The sequence below is a fragment of the Tupaia chinensis genome, unplaced genomic scaffold (genome assembly GCF_000334495.1).
Source record: "Tupaia chinensis unplaced genomic scaffold, TupChi_1.0 Scaffold145652_1, whole genome shotgun sequence".
Taxonomy (NCBI): domain Eukaryota; kingdom Metazoa; phylum Chordata; class Mammalia; order Scandentia; family Tupaiidae; genus Tupaia; species Tupaia belangeri.
In genome coordinates, this window is record NW_006205509.1 from 2,938,240 (window position 1) to 2,956,728 (window position 18,489).

General features: G+C 46.1%; 1 protein-coding gene across 1 annotated transcript in view; it reads left to right on the forward strand.

Moving 5' to 3' along the window:
• The first annotated feature begins 5,709 nt into the window (after positions 1-5,709).
• Positions 5,710-18,489, forward strand: part of ARF3 (ARF GTPase 3) — a 22,438-nt gene continuing 9,658 nt past the window's right edge. Inside the window, exon 1 of the mRNA XM_006168215.3 lies at positions 5,710-5,860. The gene's annotated coding sequence lies outside the window, so the exon portion shown is untranslated. The remainder of the gene's footprint in view (positions 5,861-18,489) is intronic.

Sequence of the window (18,489 nt, forward strand, 5' to 3'; positions counted from 1 at the left end):
GATTTCTCGCTTTCTATCTCTCTGTCTCTCTCTGTCTGTCTGGTGAGTGCACGCGCCCCATAGCAAAAACCTCTCCAAAAATTTTTTTTAATTTTATTTATTATTATTTTTAAATTTTCTATAGGGCGTGTGGACTCACCAGAGAGAGACACAGTGAGAGAGAGGAAGGGGAAGTGAGAAAGCAAGCCACCGGATCTGGGACTCAAATCATAGTCGACCATGTAGAATTTCAGTGCCTTAACCACCACACCACCTGCTGGCTCCAAATTTCTCTTATTCTAACCTTTCCATTTCTAACCTAATACCTTTGCAAATAAATTGAATTTTTTTTTCAAAATTCAATACAGAAAAGGGATATGCATCACATTTCAAACTTTACAAATGACTAATACTTATGGGTTGCGATGCTGACTTTAACAGGTTATCTTCTTGGCCAGGGAGTGTAGAAATAGTTCTTTCGGGGCCAGCAGGTGGCATGGTGGTTAAGGGCATTGGACTCCCATATGGCTGACCACAGTTCAAGTCCCGGACCTGGCAGCTTGCTTTCTCACCTTCTCTTTATCTGTCTCTCTCTCTCTCTCTCTCACACACACACACACACACACACGCACACACACACACTCTGTCCCTCTCTGGTCAAATACAATTAAAAATAAAATAAATGATGTTAAATAAAATAATTCTAAAAAAGAAAAAGGAAATCATTCTTTTTGGGTGATCCTATGTTAAGGTGGTTGGATTCCACATGGCCGATTGAATGGTTCAAGGTTTAAGTCAATTTGAAAGACTGCATGGGGGGCCTGCAGATGGCATAGTGATTAAGAGTGCTGGACTCCCACGTGACCAACTGCTGTTCGAGTCCCAGACCTGGCAGCTTGTTTTCTCACTTTCTCTCTCTCTCACTCTGTCCTTCTCTGGTCAAATCAAAATAAATAAAATAATTCTTGGAAAAAGAAAAGAAAGACTACATATGTGTGTGTGCCCAAAATTGTGAAAGAAGGGAGAAATGGAGAGTGGGCTGCAGTGTGACCGGCTCCCATGGGGGGTGCTTTCTCACTTTCTCCTCCCCCAACTCACTTCCCTGGCAAACAAACAAGAAACAAACAACAAATGCATTCTCTACACTTCTCTAAGCAATACACACACACACACAGACACACTCACACACATACACTACCCAAATTGCTCTCAAAATTGGGTGAAGGGTAGCACCATGGTAGCAAGGAAATTTTAAGTTGTTGAAGTCAGGGTAGTACTTTCTGACAAAATTTTATGTTGTGAATTGCAATTTGAGCACTGAGAATCCTGGGTTTGGAAATTTGATGGAAGAAGGAGATATCCCACTTTTACTCCAGGCACTTAATGAACCTAGTGTAAATATTGAGGGAGGGGCAAGGGAGAGGCAATGTAGCTAGAATCGTCATAGGATAAGAGAGTGAAAAATGATAAGAAGAAGTATCCAGAATGAGCATTTCTCACATTCAGGAAGAAGACTCGACTAGAGTCGCAGAAAGAATATTTCAGCTTTTTCCTGTTTCCTTCCTCTGTACTCCATTTGGCTCCCTGTCTTTTCTAGCTTTCTCTCTTCTTTCATCAGACACACTTTGTGGCAAACTAAAGCCCCAAACCACAACCTTGACAAATTCCAAATAGATTTTGTCAGCAAGGCCAACAGCCGCCCCCTCCCAGGCACATGCACTGGGCTCAGGCCCAGGCCTGGAGTCAGTGACAGGGGTTAGAAGGATGGGGAGGGGGTGCTGGGAGTATACGACTCACAGAGCGGGTGGCTACAGTTTCAGCTTTTACTAGGCGCCAATGGCAGTCAGAGGGAGGGAAAGACAGTCCTGAACTGTAAGTCAGGCCTCTTGGCCTACTTCAGCACTGGATGAACCCTTCTCTCAAGCCTTAACCAAGTGGCTGGGAAGTTGGGGAGCTGAAGTGGACAGCACTCCTCCGGCAACGCTCCCAGTTGCTTCATAGGCAACCCTCTCTGGTCCTGTAACAGACACTTTGCTTTTCAGACTGCAGAGGGGTGAAGGACAGAAAAACTGGGAGACTCTCCAGTCCCTTTCATCACTCCTGACTCCAACTCCATGATACTTGCCTTTTGTCATACCTGGGATAGATGGAGAGGCTCTGAAGTGTTGGTCAGGAGTATCAACAGGTTGCACTTGCCAGAGTTTCACAAGGCATGTTGGTGTGGTTGGGGCACCAGGGAAGGGGGAGTTATAAATCATAATTTGGTGGTCAGTGTGGTAACCTGGTGAAGTGTTACTGAAATATCTAGGAAAAGAAATGGAAATGGTAATCGTGTGAGGATATTCCAGGGCCCATTCTAGGAGTTCATAACGGGACTGAAGGAGTTTTGTTGTTGTTGTTTGGTTGTTTTTGCTATAGGGTGCATGCATTCACCAGAGACAGAGAAAATGAGGAAGAATCCCCCGGGGGGTGGGGGATGGCCATGCCACAATCCCTTCTCCTCCGTTCTCCTCTTGAGATTTTGGGCACCCGTGGACATGTGCCCAGCATGATTTTCAAGTTGCCGGGTGTGGGACTCAAGGCTTGTAGTTGAGCATTTGGGACCCAGCCACCTTGACTGCCATGCCACCTGCTGGCCCAGGAGTCTTTCTCTTTAAAAATACAGAGCTTGGGTCATATTGTAGTGTAATGTTAAGAAGGTTGGATCCCACGTGGTTGATGGCATCGTTCAAGTCCTAGACCTGGTGGCTTGAAGAAAAAAAAAAAAAAACAAAACACTGGGGGCAAGCAGTTGGTGTGGAGGTTTAGGCAGCTGGATCCCACATGGCCAGCCGCATAGTATGAGTTCCAGACCCTGCAGCTTGAAAATCACACTGGGCACACCCAGAATCCCCGGAGGAAAATGAAGAAAGGACTGCAGTGCAGCTATTTCCCTGGGGGTGATATCTCACCATTCCTCACTTTCTCTCTCCCCAGCCTACAGCAAAGTAAACAAAAGAGAAAGGGGGCGGGGAGAGAGAGAGAGAGAGAGGAGAGAGAAACACTTCTGGTGCATGTGCATGTGTGCCCAAAATCCGGAAAGGAGGGAGGAATGGAAGAGAAGGGACTAATGCGTGACCATTCTCCATGGGGATGCTTTCTCACATTCCTTCTCTCTGCCTCTGTCTCTCTCCAGTGAACACATGTGCCCTCTGGTAAAATTAAAAAACAAAAAAAAGCAGAATTCACCAGGCACTCACACAAGGAGTGCCCCCAAATCCAGTGGGGTAGAGATCTGGCGGAAAGGGATTGCAGTGTGATCAGACTCTATAGAGAATGCTCATTTGTTTCTGTGTCTCACTCTCGTGTGTGTGTGTGTGTGTGTGTGTGTGTGTAGGAACTCTATCATGGAAACAAAACAAAAAGGTCAGCCTGTGACATGGTGGTGAAGGCAGCTGGATTCCACAAGGCTGACAGTGTGATTCAAGTCCTAGGCCCAGTGGCTTGAAAAACATGTTGGGTGCCTGTGTATGCATGCCCCAAATCCTGAAAGAGTGGAGAAGGGATGTGGCATGTCTACCTCCATGGGAAAGGAGCTATCTCATTTTCCCTTTCTGTCTCTTTCCAGCAAGCATATGTGCCCTATAGCAAATTTTTTAAAAAGAAAAAGAACCCCATGGAACTTAGCAGGGCAAAAGACTCTTTTAACAAATTAATTGATTTTTTATTTTGCTATCAGGTGCTTGTGCTTGCCCTAGAGAGACAGAGATAAAGTGAGAAATCATGCCCTGGGGAGAGGCCATGCAGCAATCTCTTCTCCATCCTTCTCTCAGGATTCTGGACACACATGCACATGTGTCTGGTATGATTTTTCAAGCTGCTGGTCTGGGACTCCAATTGTGCAGTGGGCCATGTGGGATCAAGACCCCTTAGCCTCTGTGCCACCTGCTGTTCCCAAAAGGCTCTTCATAGCAGACTCAGGACAGACATAACTTTGTTATAAAAAGGTTTCTTCTCATCTCTCACCACCTTAAATTAGGGTCCTCTTGGCTTTGCATTCACGTGATTCTTCAGGTTAACATAAGGGTGAAAACAGACTGGCAGAGTACCTAGGTTGGGGACTAATGGGAACAGGGGATTGAACAACGTGGTTATCTATTAGCCTAGCTCTTCTTAGAGACAAGAAACAAGGCCAAAAAATTCAGAAGAGCAACAATTTTGGTTTAAGCTTTAGGGAAGAACCATGTGTTCCCTTCTACTGCTGTGAATGAGGAGAGAGGGCTTGCAGAAACTCCATCTGTTCTTAGCACTGCTGGTGCCCTTTAATCACAGCTGCAAGGCAACTGTCTAGACCAGGTGCAAAAATGAGTGCGAGGGAAGTGGGGATAGGTAGGAAATGAGAAATGTGGTGCAAAGACCTTTTTTTTTCCCCTTGGGATACTAAAATCCATACTCTTGGTACAAATCAAATCACGCCCCTGAAAGTTAGGCGTCAACCGTTTGTCTTTCAAGTTTCAACTTCCTAATTGGTCCAGAGTCAGTTGTTTCCAATGGTCTCTTCATTTCTTACAGGAAAGGATCTCAAATCAAACCCCTGAGTAACCTATGAAGCAATGAATAGCAATAGTGAAGTAAGGGTTCTCAGGGGGCTACAGCTAGCCCAGACTAAGAATAAAGGTTGTGGTGGGGCAGCAGATGGCATAATAGTTACGTTGTTGGACTCCCACATGGTCCACGACGGTTTGAGTCCTGGGCCCCCCCACCCCCTCCCACAAGGGCTTGAAACTCACACCGGGGCTGTTGTGTGTGAGTGCCTCTAATCAGGAGAGAATGGAGAAGGGATTGGTGTGGCCATCCCCCAGAGGGTGATTTCTCTCTTTCTGTCTCTCTGATGACTGCTGTGCCCTATAGCAAAAATCTCTCACTCTCAAAATAATAATAATAATAACAATAATAATAATAATAAAGGTGGGGAGCAGGTGGCATAGTGGTTAAGGAACTGGACTCCCATTTGGCTGACCATGACTCAAGTCCCAGACCGAGTGGCTTAAAAATCACTCTGTGAAAGACCAGCAGATGGCATAATAGTTATGTTGCTGGACTCCCACACGGTCCACCAGGGTCCGAGTCCCGGATCAGGGGGCTTCAAACTGACGCCGAGCACGTGCGCATGCATGCCCCAAATCCAGAAAGGCAAAGGGAGAAGAGACTGCGGTGTGGCCATCCCCACTGGGGGGTGATTTCTCACTTTCCCTCTCTCTGTCTCTGTTTCAGTCTCTAGGACACGCGCACCCGCCCTATGGCAAAAAATAAAATAAAGACGAAGTCTGACGCGGTGAGGCGAGCCACAGCAAGGACTGTTCACCCATATTCCACTCCTGGCTTAGCCCAAGGAACCCTTGAGCCCCTCGATCCAACTGTCTCCGATGTAGCTACCATGCAGCTTCAGTCCTTAAACTCCAGGCACAGCCCTGGAGCTTGGGATTCTCATCTCAGCCCCCACTATCTCAAAAACCCATTTCCGCCTCTGCCACCTACAGTCTCCAGCCCCCACACCAGCCCACGCCATGACTCGGGTTCCAGCGCGGAGCTGTCTCTGCAGCAGCCGCTACCATGGAGATGGGTCTCGCGAGAACTGCCGCTCGCTACCGCGCAGCTCTCGCGCGATCAGGGAGGTGGGAAGTATCCCGGGCTGGGGGTGGGGGTGCGCCGTACAGCTCTTGTCGCTGTCGCGGCTTCCGGTGCTAGGTGGAGGGAAGGAAGGAGGGAGCCGGGGAGCGGGTCCAGGGGAGCAGCCGCGCCGAAGTCGGCTTTGGGAGCCGGAGGGAGCGGAGCGAGAGCTGAGCGGAACCTGCGGGGGCGGAGGTGGCTGCGGCAGCTGCAGAGCTGGGAGCCGGAACAGGTGAGGGGCTGGGAAGGAAGGCGGGTCCGGGTAGAGAAGAGGCTCGGTTGGGTGGGCGCTGAGGAGAGAGAGGCCCTGGGTCCCCTGCCCGGCGTGGGGCGGTGTGGTCCTTCCTACCGCAGAGCTTGGAGAGGGGGCGTCGAGCCAGTGCCTGCCCCGGCATTTGAAGGACGCGGAGCTGGGTGGGGGTGGGGGGCGCACACGGATTTGTCCTCCGCCTGGCAAAAAGAGGCGACCTGGGCTGCAGTTAGGTTTTCCTCGCCTGCAGGAGGTGGGCTTCCGTGGGGTCGGGGTTGAGGGGGAGGGAAGCGGTCCAGGGAGAGATGGTTTGTAGGCGGTGATGGCTGTTTGTACCTCTTTTTCTGTTAAAAGGCTAGAGAATGGTGCTCTATCCTACTCCCTCTCCCTCCCCCACCTTAGCCATCGGAGACCGGAGAGCTTGGCTGTGGTTACACCCCCTCCCCCCACCATGGGGCAGGGGTGCGTAGGGGGTTTGGAGGTTAGCCAGCCGGTCTGGCTGGTGTACCGTTCTGGTGGGGGTCGAGCTTTAGGGTCTTAGGAACCGCAGGTTGGGAAGAGGGCAGCAGGTGGGGAGAGGGTGGAGAGGAGGCAGAAGGGGGAGGGGATCTGATCTTGCTGAGAGAAGAGGGGTGGGGCCTTCCTCCCCCAGGCAGAGCGGGGGCGGTCTCCCAGGAGGAGGGAGCATCTTGTCACTGGCCCTGAGTTTGTGTCTTCCAATCCGCTTTCTTTCCTTAGGAAGTACCAGGATTCCCGGAACAGAAAATGGAGCCATTGCTTACGCCAGTCGTTAGAGGGAAGGAGAGGGCGGTGGAGTCCTTGGTTTAAAACAGGCCACTTGATTAACAAAGTGGTGGCTCTTCTTTTGGGGGGTGGTTCCCTTCTTTTGGGTTGTATTACTGCCGGTCTCCATGTGACAGGGCAGGAGTGTGGTGGTGGAAGTAGAGAAGTGTGGTATGTGGTCAGGAGTGGAAGAAATAGTGAGGTCATCCGAGTGAGGGAGAAGTGTAACCTAAACCCATCTCTGCTGCTGTTGGATTGGGTCGCCCCTGGTCTATGGCATGAAAGTTTTATTGGGAGATCTGCAGGCGTCTGATTGCTTGGGTCAGTGCAACAGGATAGAATCTACTCTCTGCATAACTCCTTTTCTGTCCCCAATCAAATAGATGGGCACAGTCTTTGTTGCCATTTTTCCTGGGCCTGTTTTTGGGGTGTCTTTGCTTGCTGTAACTGGCACGTTGGGCCTGAGTTTCAATAATACATCTGTGAAAAGCTCATTCTAAGAAAGAAGTGGAGGAACCAGCAGATGGCATAATGGTTACATCGCTGGACAGCCACATACTCAATGGTGGTTCAAGGCCCAGACCCGGTGGCTTAAAACTCATGCCGGGCACTTTTGTGTGCTTAAAATCTGGAGAGGAGAGTGGAGCGGCAGGGACTGTGGCCCAGCTGTCCCCATGGATGATTTTTCGCTTTTTGTCTCTCAGACAAGCACACACCCTATAGCAAAAACCTCTCTCTCACAAAAAAAAGAAAGAAGTGGATCCATTGAGGTTTAGCTTTTCACAGAATGAATCATTGACCTTGGATTCAGCCAGGAAGGGCTTCATGTATCACATATTCACAGGTCTCTTTTCTCCCAGCATAGAATTACTACCTTGCATAGTCAGAAATGTATGCCTATGTCTTGATTATCTAAACACACTCGAAGCTTTTTAAGAGCAAGGATTGGATATCATCTCGTTTCCTAAATGCCTGTGCACACAGTAGGCACTTATGACAAATACAAGATGTGAATGAATAGAACTCAACGGACTTTCTAATTACATAGCTTACAGAAAGCAAAAGTGATGGCTTGACTGTTAGCAAAAGTGCCTGGAGATGACTGAGCAGAAGGTACGAGACCATTAGCCTTTGTATTTGAGAAGTCTTGGGCTCTCCACCTTAAGAGACAAAGAATAGGTATAAGTAATGGGAACTAAGACCCCAGGAGAAGAATATTAATAGAGCAGAGCATCAGTTAATTCAGAATTCTTTGCTTCTCCATTGTAGGCAAAGGAGTCTCCATCAGACCTAAGTCCTTCAGTGTATTGTTTGCAATTTGGAATCCTGGAGATTATTGGAGGAGGGGCCAGTGTTTGTGGTGCCTGGCACAGAATCGATGCTAGTGAATGGTAGCTGCCATTATTATATACTGAATGCAAGTATAAAAGAGACCAGACAGCAGGCTGGCAGGAGTAGACGTGAAGCGTAAGTGCACAAAGGATCATATTGTAGTGTGTGTTCTGCCATGCTCTTTTCCACTACAGTGTAATAAGAGGAAATGGACTCAGGACAGAGGGCGGGATTTATTCTTTTAAAAGAGGAACTTAAGTAAAACCAGGCTTGTTAAAGTGGAGCGTGTAACTGAGGAAAATTGTGGAATTTGCTTTCTTTCTTTTTTTTTTTTTTAGTTTTATTTATTCACTCATTTATTTTAATTTGACCAGAGAGAGACACACAGAGACTGAGAGAGAAAGTGAGAAAGCAAGCCACCAAATCCAAGACTTGAACTGTGGTTGGCCATGTGGGAGTATCCAGTGCCTTAGCCACCATGCCACCTGCTGATCCTGGAATCTGCTTTCTCAGATACCTTTTGAAACAGAGGCCAAGAGGCCTGAGAACAAAGCATATTACAGTATTTGGTTCTTTACATTATTAAAAACATTTTTTTTTAATTGCCAGAGAATGTGTGCCTTAGCCAGACAGAGAGGGAGAAAGAGCGAGCACCCCACAATGGGACGTGGTTACACCTCATTCTCTTTTCTATTTCTCCATCTGTTGGGATTTTGGGGATGCTTATCCTCCATCTCTTCCTCTCATCAGGGTTTTGGTTGTACACATACATATGCTTGGTATGTTTTTCAAGCCACCTAGGCCAGGATTTGAATTTGGTCAGCCATGTGGGATCCTTCTCCCTACACACAGTGCTTAACCACTATGCTAAGGGACTGACCCCATCTGTGCCAGTTTTGTTGAAGGTGAATTTAGAAGCAGAATGATGTAATAATTAAAGAGTGAGCCTTGGAATTAGACAAAATTGGGTTTACATCCTGCCTCTGCTAAATTGCAGTTGCATGTTTTTGGTAAAAGAGGCTAAGGTGGCTGAATTCCACACGACCAGCTCTGTGATTTGAGTCTCCAGACCCCAGTGGCTTGAAAATCATGCTGGGTGCATGTGTGTGCATACCCACAATCCTGAAAAGAGCACAAAGAAGGGATTGTGGCATGGCCATCTCCTATGGGGGTTGATTTTTTACTCTGGCGAGCACAGGTACCCTGTAGCAAAAACTAAAACTTCAAAACAAAACAAAAACTTGTCTTCTCTTAACTTCATTTTGTTTATCTGTAGAGAGGGCAGTAATAATACCTACCTAATAAGATTGTCATGAGAATTAAGTACGATAATAAATGTAAAACACTTGGTATTATACAAAGAGCATAGTAAGTACCAAGTAAATGTTAGCTGCTATTAATAATCAATCATCATAATAGTAATAATGTGAACACTCAGGGCTGCCTTAAAGGAGAAGAGTTTGACAAAAGAATAACTTGCTGCCTGAGGCGACCGTGAAGAGGGATTTTTGTTACCATGACTTTCTGTGTTGGTCGTAGGCTATGAGCAGTGAAATCTTTTTTCAGCTTCAGCCTCACAGAGGCAGCTCCTGCTGTCTGAGTGGGAGGAGAAGTTGGAGCAAGGCAGGGGCCCTGAACCATCAACTTGGCTGTAGAGTGAGGATGTGGGGGCTCATGAATAGCTTTTGTGTTAGAAAAGTCAGTGTGACTCTGAGGTAATGGTTGACTGTTCCACAAAAGAGCATCATGATTGACTTAAGTTAGAGATTTAGATCCCTGGGTCCCATTATTTTAGGTCTCTATCAGTATTTCAGGATCCTCCCTTTCCTGGACCACTTTTCATATCTTTTGTTTAGATTTTGCCATAGGGCACGTGTGCTCACAGGAGAGAGAAGGAGACATAGAGAAAGAAAGTGAGAAATCAGCCTCTGGGGGGATGGCCACACCACAATTCCTTCTCCTCTTGGGATTTTGGACACACACACACATGCACTTTGCATGATTTTTCAAGGCATTGGGTCCAGGAGCTGAATCAGTCCGCCATGTGGGAACCCAGTGCCTTAACCACCATCCACCTGCTGGCCCACAGTCATATCCTTTTAAAATGTCTGCTTCTGGGGCTGGCAGGTAGTGTGGTGGTTAAGGACGCTGGACTCCCACATGGTCAACTGCGGTTCGAGTCCCGGACCTGGCAGCTTGCTTTCTCTCTCTGTCTGTCTCTCCCTGGTCAAATTAAAATAAATAAATTTTTTAAAAAATCTTAAAAAAAAAATGCCTGCTTCTGAGTATCTGTTTCAGAATGTACCGTATTAAGATTCAGATATTCTGATGTCTGTGTAATTCCCTGTCTGCCATACAGAGAATCGAAGACTACTCCACATCTTTTACAAATATAGGTATAGTGATGGGACCAGCAGTTGGCGTAATGGCTATGTCACTGGACTCCCATGTGGGCGACTGCGGTTTGAGTCCCGGACCTGGTGGCTTAAAACTCAGGCCAGGCGCGTGTGTGTGCGTGCCCAAGATCCCAAGAGGAGAATGGAGGAGAATGGATTGTGGCGTGGCCATCCCTCCTGGGGGGTGATTTCTCACTTTCTGTCTCTCTCTGTCTGGCAAGCACACCCTATAAAAAAAAATAAAACCTCCCCCCCAAAACAAACAAAGAAACAAAAAAAAACAAATATAGGTATAGTGCTAATAAAGTTTTTTGATAATGAAAAGAAATTGGGATGAGGCCGGCAGGTGGCGTGGTGGTTGGGGCACTGGAATCCCACATGGCTGAGTCCTGGATCTGGCGGCTTGCTTTCTCACTTTCCCTCTTTCTCTCTCTCACTCTGTCTCTCTCTGGTAAAATAAATAAATAAGTAAATAAATAAATAAATAAAGGTAAATAAAATAATTTAAAAAAATAAAAGAAATTGGGATCATTTGGAAGGAGTACTTTATATGTTTGAAAAGCTTCATATTGTAGTCTGGGGAAGAAGTGGTAGAGTTTCTTTCTTTTTCTTTTTTTTAAAGAGGTTTTTGCTATAGGGTGTGTGCGCTCACCAGAGAGACAGAAAGTGAGAAATCACCCCCCAGTGGGGTTGGCCACGCCACAGTCCCCTCTCCTCCATTCTCTCGGGATCTTGGGCACACACGCACATGCGCCCAGTGTGAGTTTAAGCCACTGGATCCGGGACTCGAACTGCAGTCGACTACATGGGAGTCCAGCAATATAGCCATTATGCAACTTCTGGTCCCAGAAGTGGTAGGGGTTCTATGAATGTGTTAGAGCTTTGTCATGATATACAAAGGATCTGCCATACCATATGGACCAGAAAGGAAATGGTTCAAGATTTCAGGGATTCACTGTTATCACCATATTCCTGAAAAAGATGAGATGACAGGGCTTGTGGTATTGGCTTTACCATTACTGGTAAGAGCCTGGTATAATACTACCTTTTTTGGGGCCAGCAGATGGCATAATGGTTAAGTCGCTGGACTCCCACATAGTCAACTGTGGTTCAAGTCTTGGACCTGGTGGCTTAAAACTGATGCCAGGTGTGTATGTCCAAGATTCTGAGAGGAGAATGGAGGAGAAGGGATTTCGGAGTGGCCATCTCCCTTCAGGGGTGATTTCTCGCTGTCGATCTGTCTCTCTGATGAGCACATGCACCCTATAGCAAAAAATCTCTCTTAAAAAAATTAGCCAGATTTTAAAATCTTATTTGAAGTCTGATAGATAAAATGTGTAAACATGGAGCTGCTCTGGTAGTGGTGGAGAGTGGGAGAGCATAATTAGATCCATTTGGTCTTGCTTCTCCCCAGGCAGCCTCTGAATCCCATCCCAGGAGACCTGGGGCTCTGGACATGTAGCTCACTTCTGCGGTTTGTCAGATGCAGGAGCGAATTGGGGACCACCTACAACTCTACTGCCAGTCTAGTGAAGTTCTTCCCAAACTTTCTTCCGTCGCAGTGTACATAGCAAATGTAGTAGTGAGACACAGATGCTTAAAACCCAAGACGACTGGCTCACGGGTTTCAGCACCCCCAGTCCTGCCCAGCCATCCAGTGTGTGATGGGATCAGTGTCTCTAAGTGATCTGTAATGCATTAGAGGTATCTTGGGACGTTCCTGCTCTGCAAAGTGAGAGAGGCAAATGTGAATAAGTCCTTCTGTGGTGTAAGTCCTAGAGCAGAAGTGTGTTTGAGGTGCTAAGGGATCATGTAATTCCTCAAAGCATAGGCAGTTCCTCTTCTGTACCCTTAGGCTGCCCTATAATGGTTGGCTTCGTCTAGATCAAAGCTTCCCATTTGATCTGGTCACTGTCAGTTCTGTCTCAACCTGTGCAGTGGGACCAGATTGGGAGGCAAAAGTTTATTTCAGCTTTATGCTAACTAACTGGTAGACTTTGCAGTGAATTTGTGATTAGGAAAGTAAGGCTACAGGTGGGGGCATCAGAGCAGCTGTGGACTGTCAGTAGATGGAGCGGTGATAAGCTGGCCAGGTTCTCAGAACAGGGCAAGCTGAAAGTTTGATGAGGGGGCAATGCCTTGGATTGTTCCAAGTAGACAAATGAGTCTGTTTTTTGTATGGTCAGTGTCTTGTCTATCTAGGCCATGTGTGCTGAAACGGACCTTAAGCTGTGCCCTGACTTATTTGCTGGGGGTTATTTGTGGGAAAAACTAGAATTTTCCTAGGTTTGGAGCTTCATCAGACCAGGGAGTTCAGGAATCCTCCTTCACTTGATAGCTGTGGCCTTCAGGTTTTCACGTACAGGTCTTCTCCAGCATTCTTTTTTTAAATCTGTTTCCCAGCAGAAGGGAAACTGGCAAAACAATTCTGGCTGAACCTAAGTGGTACTGTTTGAATTAAATGGGACCTAATTTTAGTTAGATATGTTCTAGTTTATGTTAGGGTTGCCTTATTGAAGTTCAGTAGGTACCTTCCAGGCCTTGTTTATTTTAACTTTGCTATAATCTTCGACCCTCCCTGTTTTCGTTTTCTTTTATTTAAAAAATTTCTTCTGGAGACCAGGATATTCTATGTTGTCCATGCTCCCTTGCTGGCCTTAAACTTGTGATCGTCCTCTTAGCCTCCCAGGGATTACAGGCAGGATCCACAGTGTGTGGCTCTTCCTTTTTTTTCTTTCTTTCTTTCTTTTTTCTTTTTTTTAAAGAATTATTTCCTTTATTTTATTTATCATTATTGCTATTTTTAATTTGACCATCACGGGACACAGAAAGAAAGCAAGCAAGCAAGCCACTAGGTCTGGGACTTGGACCGTGGTCAGTCATGCAGGAGTCCAGTGCCTTTAACCACCATACCACCTGCCGGACCCCCTCTTTTTAACTTTTTTTTTTTTAAGGTTTTTGCCATAGGATGCGTGCACTGCCAGAAAGAGACAGACAGAGAGAGGGGAAGTTGAAAAGTCACTCTCTGGGAGAATGGCCACACCACAATCTCATCTCCATTCTTTTGAGCTTTTGGGCATGTAAGCACTTGTGACTAGCTTGATTTTCAAGCCATCAGGTCTAGGATTTGAACCACAGTTGGCCATGTGGAAATCTAGTGCCTTAACCATCGTACCACACGCTGGCCCCTCTTCTTTTTTATGTTCTTTATTAGTCTCCAAAATGTCTTGATCTCTTGATTTCCCTTCTGCCTTTTGGGTTCCTTCCTAATCTCTTCCCTGGACTCCTCCTTGGCCTCCCATTTTAAATAGCGATGTGCCCCAGGTTTCCACCTTTGTTTCGTCCATCTCATGATATATTGCCCTCAATATATCCATAAAGGTATATAAATTGCAAAAAATATCAAACACACCTGTGACTCACACAGTAAATACCTTTGTTAAAGTACATAACAAGAAGTCTAGTTGAAATAAGCCAGACATAAGGACAAAATTTCTTTTTCTTTTGGAGAGATTTTCGCTATAGGGTGCATGCGCTCCCCAGACAGACAAAGAGAGACAGAGAGACAGAAAGTGAGAAGTCTCCCCCCAGGGGGGATGATCACGCCGCAATCCCTTCTCCTCCATTCTCCTCTCGGGATCTTGGGCACGCACGCACACACGCCCAGTGTGAGTTTTAAGCCACCGGGTCCGGGACGCAAACCGCGGTCGACTACGTGGGAGTCCAGCAACATAGCCATTACGTTAGCCATTACGTTAACTGCTGGTTCCCAACAGAAAGACAAATGTTTTGTGATTCCATTTATATGAAGTATCTAGACAAGTCCAAATCTTCAGAGAGAGAAAGAGTGATGGTAGGGACTAGCAGATGATGTACTGCTTGCTCACTAGGCTACCATATAGTCGACCGCGGTTCAAGTCATGGACCAGGCAGCTTAAAACTCATGCTGGATGTATGTACATGAGGAGAGGAGAATGGAGAAGGGATTGCGGGGTGTCCATCTCCCCCCCTGCCTGGGGGGGTTGTGATTTCTTGCCTTCTGTCTCTGTCAGCAAGTGCACACGCCCTATAGAAAAAAACTCTCTTAAAAAAGGGGTCGAGACTAGCAGATGGCATAATGGTTATGTTGCTTGACTCCCATGTAGTCGACTGTGGTTCAAGTCCCGGACCTGATGGCTTAAAATTCAGCCAAGTGCTTGGGCATGCATGCCCAAAATCCCAAGAGGAGAATGGAGAAGGATTTACTGTGTGGCCATCTCCCCTGGGGAGTAATATCTTGCTCTCTGTCGCTCTCTCTGGTGAACTCGTGTGCCCTACAGCAAAAATCTCTCTCTCAAAAAAAAAATAAAAAAGAGTGGTGATAGTTAAGGACTGGAGTGTGGAGAGCATGAGGCTTTTTTTTTTTTTAATAATTATTTTATTTTAACTTTATTTATTTATTTATTTATTTAAGTTTGACCAGAGAGGGTGAGAGAGAGAAAGTGAGAAAGCAAGTTGCCAAGTCCAGAACTTGAACCTTGGTTGGCCATATGGGAGTCTAGCACCTTTAACCACCATGCCACCTGCTGGATCTGACTGGGGAGTTTTTAACAGATACAGAGTTTCAGTTTAGATAGATCAAAAAGTTCTGGAGATAGATTGCAAAGATGGTTTTACAACATTGTAAATGTATTAAAGCCACTGAACTGTGTACTTGAATGTGGTTATAATAAGCCCATTATTTTTTGTTTTTAATCTATCAGCCTGATGTTTTCATTAATTCGATATTCACATTTTCTCCATATTTTTGCTCTGACATCCTATCAGTGTTATATTTGTCCTTTCTAGGTTTTAGGATTATTCCAGCTTCTCATTCTTCTACATTAATATCCAAAGACTGGACAAGGGAACATTACTATATGTCCTTTTTTTAAAAAAAAATTATTTAATTTTATGTATTCATTTGTTTTAACTTGACCAGAGAGATACAGAGAGAAGGGGGTAGGAAGGTCAAAGTGAGAAAGCAAGCCACCAGATCCGGACTTGAACCATGGTCGGACATGTGGGAGTGCCCAGCACTTTAACCACTAACCACCGCACTCCTGCTGGCCTCACTGTATGTCCTATGTTAAGATTGAGGAAAACTTCCTAGTTGCTCCCAGCAGACTTCTCACATCTTATTGACTGGAGTTAGTGCATAACCACGTGTGACCCATTCACTAGCAACGGAAGTGGATTGTCTACATCTCTTAGGCTGTTCAATTTTCTTTCTTTCTTTCTTTTTTTTTAAGAGGTTTTTGCTATAGGGCGCGTATGCTTGCCAGACAGACAGAGAGAGACAGAGAGACAGGAAAGCGAGAAATCACTCCTCAGGGAGGATGGCCATGCCACAATCCCTTCTCTTCCGTTCTTCTCTCCAGATCTTGGGCACGCACGCACACACGCCCGGCGTGAGTTTAAGCCACCGGGTCTGGGATGTGAACCATGATCGACTACATGGGAGTCCAGCGACATAGCCATTACGCTAACTGCTGGTCCCAGGCTGTTCAATTTTCATTCCCTGGGGCTGTGGAAAAGCCAGGTTTGCTGAAGCACATCTCAGTGCCTGTTCCCTCATCTGAATAAAAACGAGGTTCTGTCTGTTAGAAGAAAGATGGGGGAAGGATGGCAGCTGGGTAGGCAGCCAGTAATTGCTGCTATCTGGGTCATCTAGGCTTCTCTTCAAGATGGCATTAGTTTTCACCTGCACAATCAACTCCTAGTTCTAGCCCAAACACTTCTCCTGAGCTTCATACCTTAGCACCTCAAATCAGTATTTACTTTTTTTTTGGAGAGGTTTTTGCTATAGGGCATGTGCACTCACCAGAAAGACAGAGACAGAGAGACAGAAAGTGAGACCTCACCCCCCCAGGGGGGATGGCCATGCTGCAATCCCTTCTCCTCCATTCTCCTCTCAGGATCTTGGGCACGCATGCACACACGCCCTGTGTGAGTTTTAAGTCACCAGGTCCAGGACTCGAACCATGCTCGACTACATGGGAGTCCAGCGACATAGCCATTATGCTAACTGCTGGTCCCCAGTGTTTACTTTTGTTTTATTATTATTTTAAAAATTTTATTCATCATCATCCTTTTTTTTTTTTTTTTTTAAGTTTTGACCAAATTGAGAGAGAGAGGGGGAAGGTGAGAAAACAAGCCACCAGGTCCAGGACTGGAGTCTCATTTCAGCCACATGAGAGTCTACCACCTTCACCACCACACCACCTGCTGGCCTCAGAGTTTACAAACATCTTCACCCTGAGATGGAATGTTCCTTGTATTTCTTCTTTGAAGAAGTGCCACCCAGAGTCACCCAGCTCAGAAAACCAGAGAATTATCTTTGCTGCTTGCTCTTACTTCCTACATTTAATCAGTTATTAAATCCTGCGAGTCTGCCATTATGATGTTTCAAATCTCTCTTCTTTTGTCACCTCTAGGAAGGAGCTTATGATTTCTTATCTGTTTTACTGGACCTCTAAATGAAGTCTTTCTTCCTCCTAATTTATTCCTGGAACTGCTGCCAGAATGGTCTTTCTGAAACACATACATCTGATCATGTTACTCAGCACAGCCTTTAAGGCCCATCCTGATCCATTTCCTGTGGATCTCTGCAGCCCTGTCCCTTATCACTTCCTTTCACTCACCATGATACATCCAAATAAACTACCTCTCCATTGCACCTGGCTTTGGCTAATAAAAAGTGCTGTCTGGCGTCCAGCAGTTGGCGTAATGGCAATGTTGCCGGACTCCCATGTAGTCAACTGTGGTTTGAGTCCCAGACCCAGTGACTTAAACTCAGCGCTGGGCACGTGTGTGTGCATGCCCAAGATCCCGAGAGGAGAATGGAGGAGAAGGGATTGCGGCGTGGCCATCCCCCCAGGGGTGATTTCTCGCTTTCTGTCTTTCTCTGTCTTTCTGGCAAGCCCTATAGTAAAAACCTCCCCCACCAAAAAAAGTGCTGTCTGTAATAAATCTATACCTTTTCGGTCACTGTTTCTTCTCTCCCATTCCCTCTTCTTTATTAATTACTGTCTATTCTTTAGCAGTGTGCTCAGGTATTGCCTGAGATTCATGTCTGGGAATCATACTGTATCTCTCAGTCTTAACTGCTCCAGCTTTCTGTCCCTGTAATACAGTGTGTTTACCCCACCCTTATCTTCACACTGTTTTATAATACTTTATTTACATGTCTGTCTTTCCCATTAAACTAAGTTTCAGGAAAGCAGAAACAGTCTTCCTTCGTATCCTTAGTTTAGTACAGTCAGTAAGTGTTTGAAGAATGGATAGAAGCTGACACCAAGCTTTGGTAATCTTTGAGTCTAATAGAAGACTTCGAAATACTGGGCTAGCAGGTAATGTGGTGATTAGGACACTGGATACCACTTGGCGACTGTGTAGTTTGAGTCCAAGACCTGCTGGCTTGAAAATCACGCCAGTGCATGCATGTGTGCCCAGAATCCTGAGTGCTGAAGGGATTGCGGTGTGGCCATCACTCCTGGAAGGTGATCTCTCTTACATATCTCTCTCGCGCGCCTGCTAGCACATGGGTCCTATTACAAAAAGCTGGAGGTGGGGGAAGACATTGAAATAACTGATCTAGGAGTTCTTGTGTTCTGGACCAATTTCAGTGCTCTTAGGACAAAAATTTAACTTTACAGAAGTCACAAGCCACCTGAACCAAGGAACCAAAGTATAGACATACCCTGGTTTTTAAATTTTGTTTTTTTAAGTTGTATTTGCTTGTTTGGTCAGCTGTGCTAAAAATAGCATCTCTTTTAGGGTATTTCCATTTGAAAATTATCTAAGAACAAAGTTGCTTCTACTGCACCCTGCCTGGTGGCAGAATGTAAGTCTCTGGCCTTCCTTGTCCTGGACCCTGAAGAGGAGCAGGTGCCAGATCAGGAGTCCCCACAGAGTTGTCTCAGGACACACGCCTGGTTTAGTCACCAGAATCAGGTGGGGGCAGAGTGGCAGATTGGGCCCTGACTCTCAGAACCTCTGTAGATTGAGGCTGGCGTGCTCCTGCAACATGCACCAGCCAATATGCTGAGCACCAGTTACAGCAGCAGCCTGGCTCTCCCG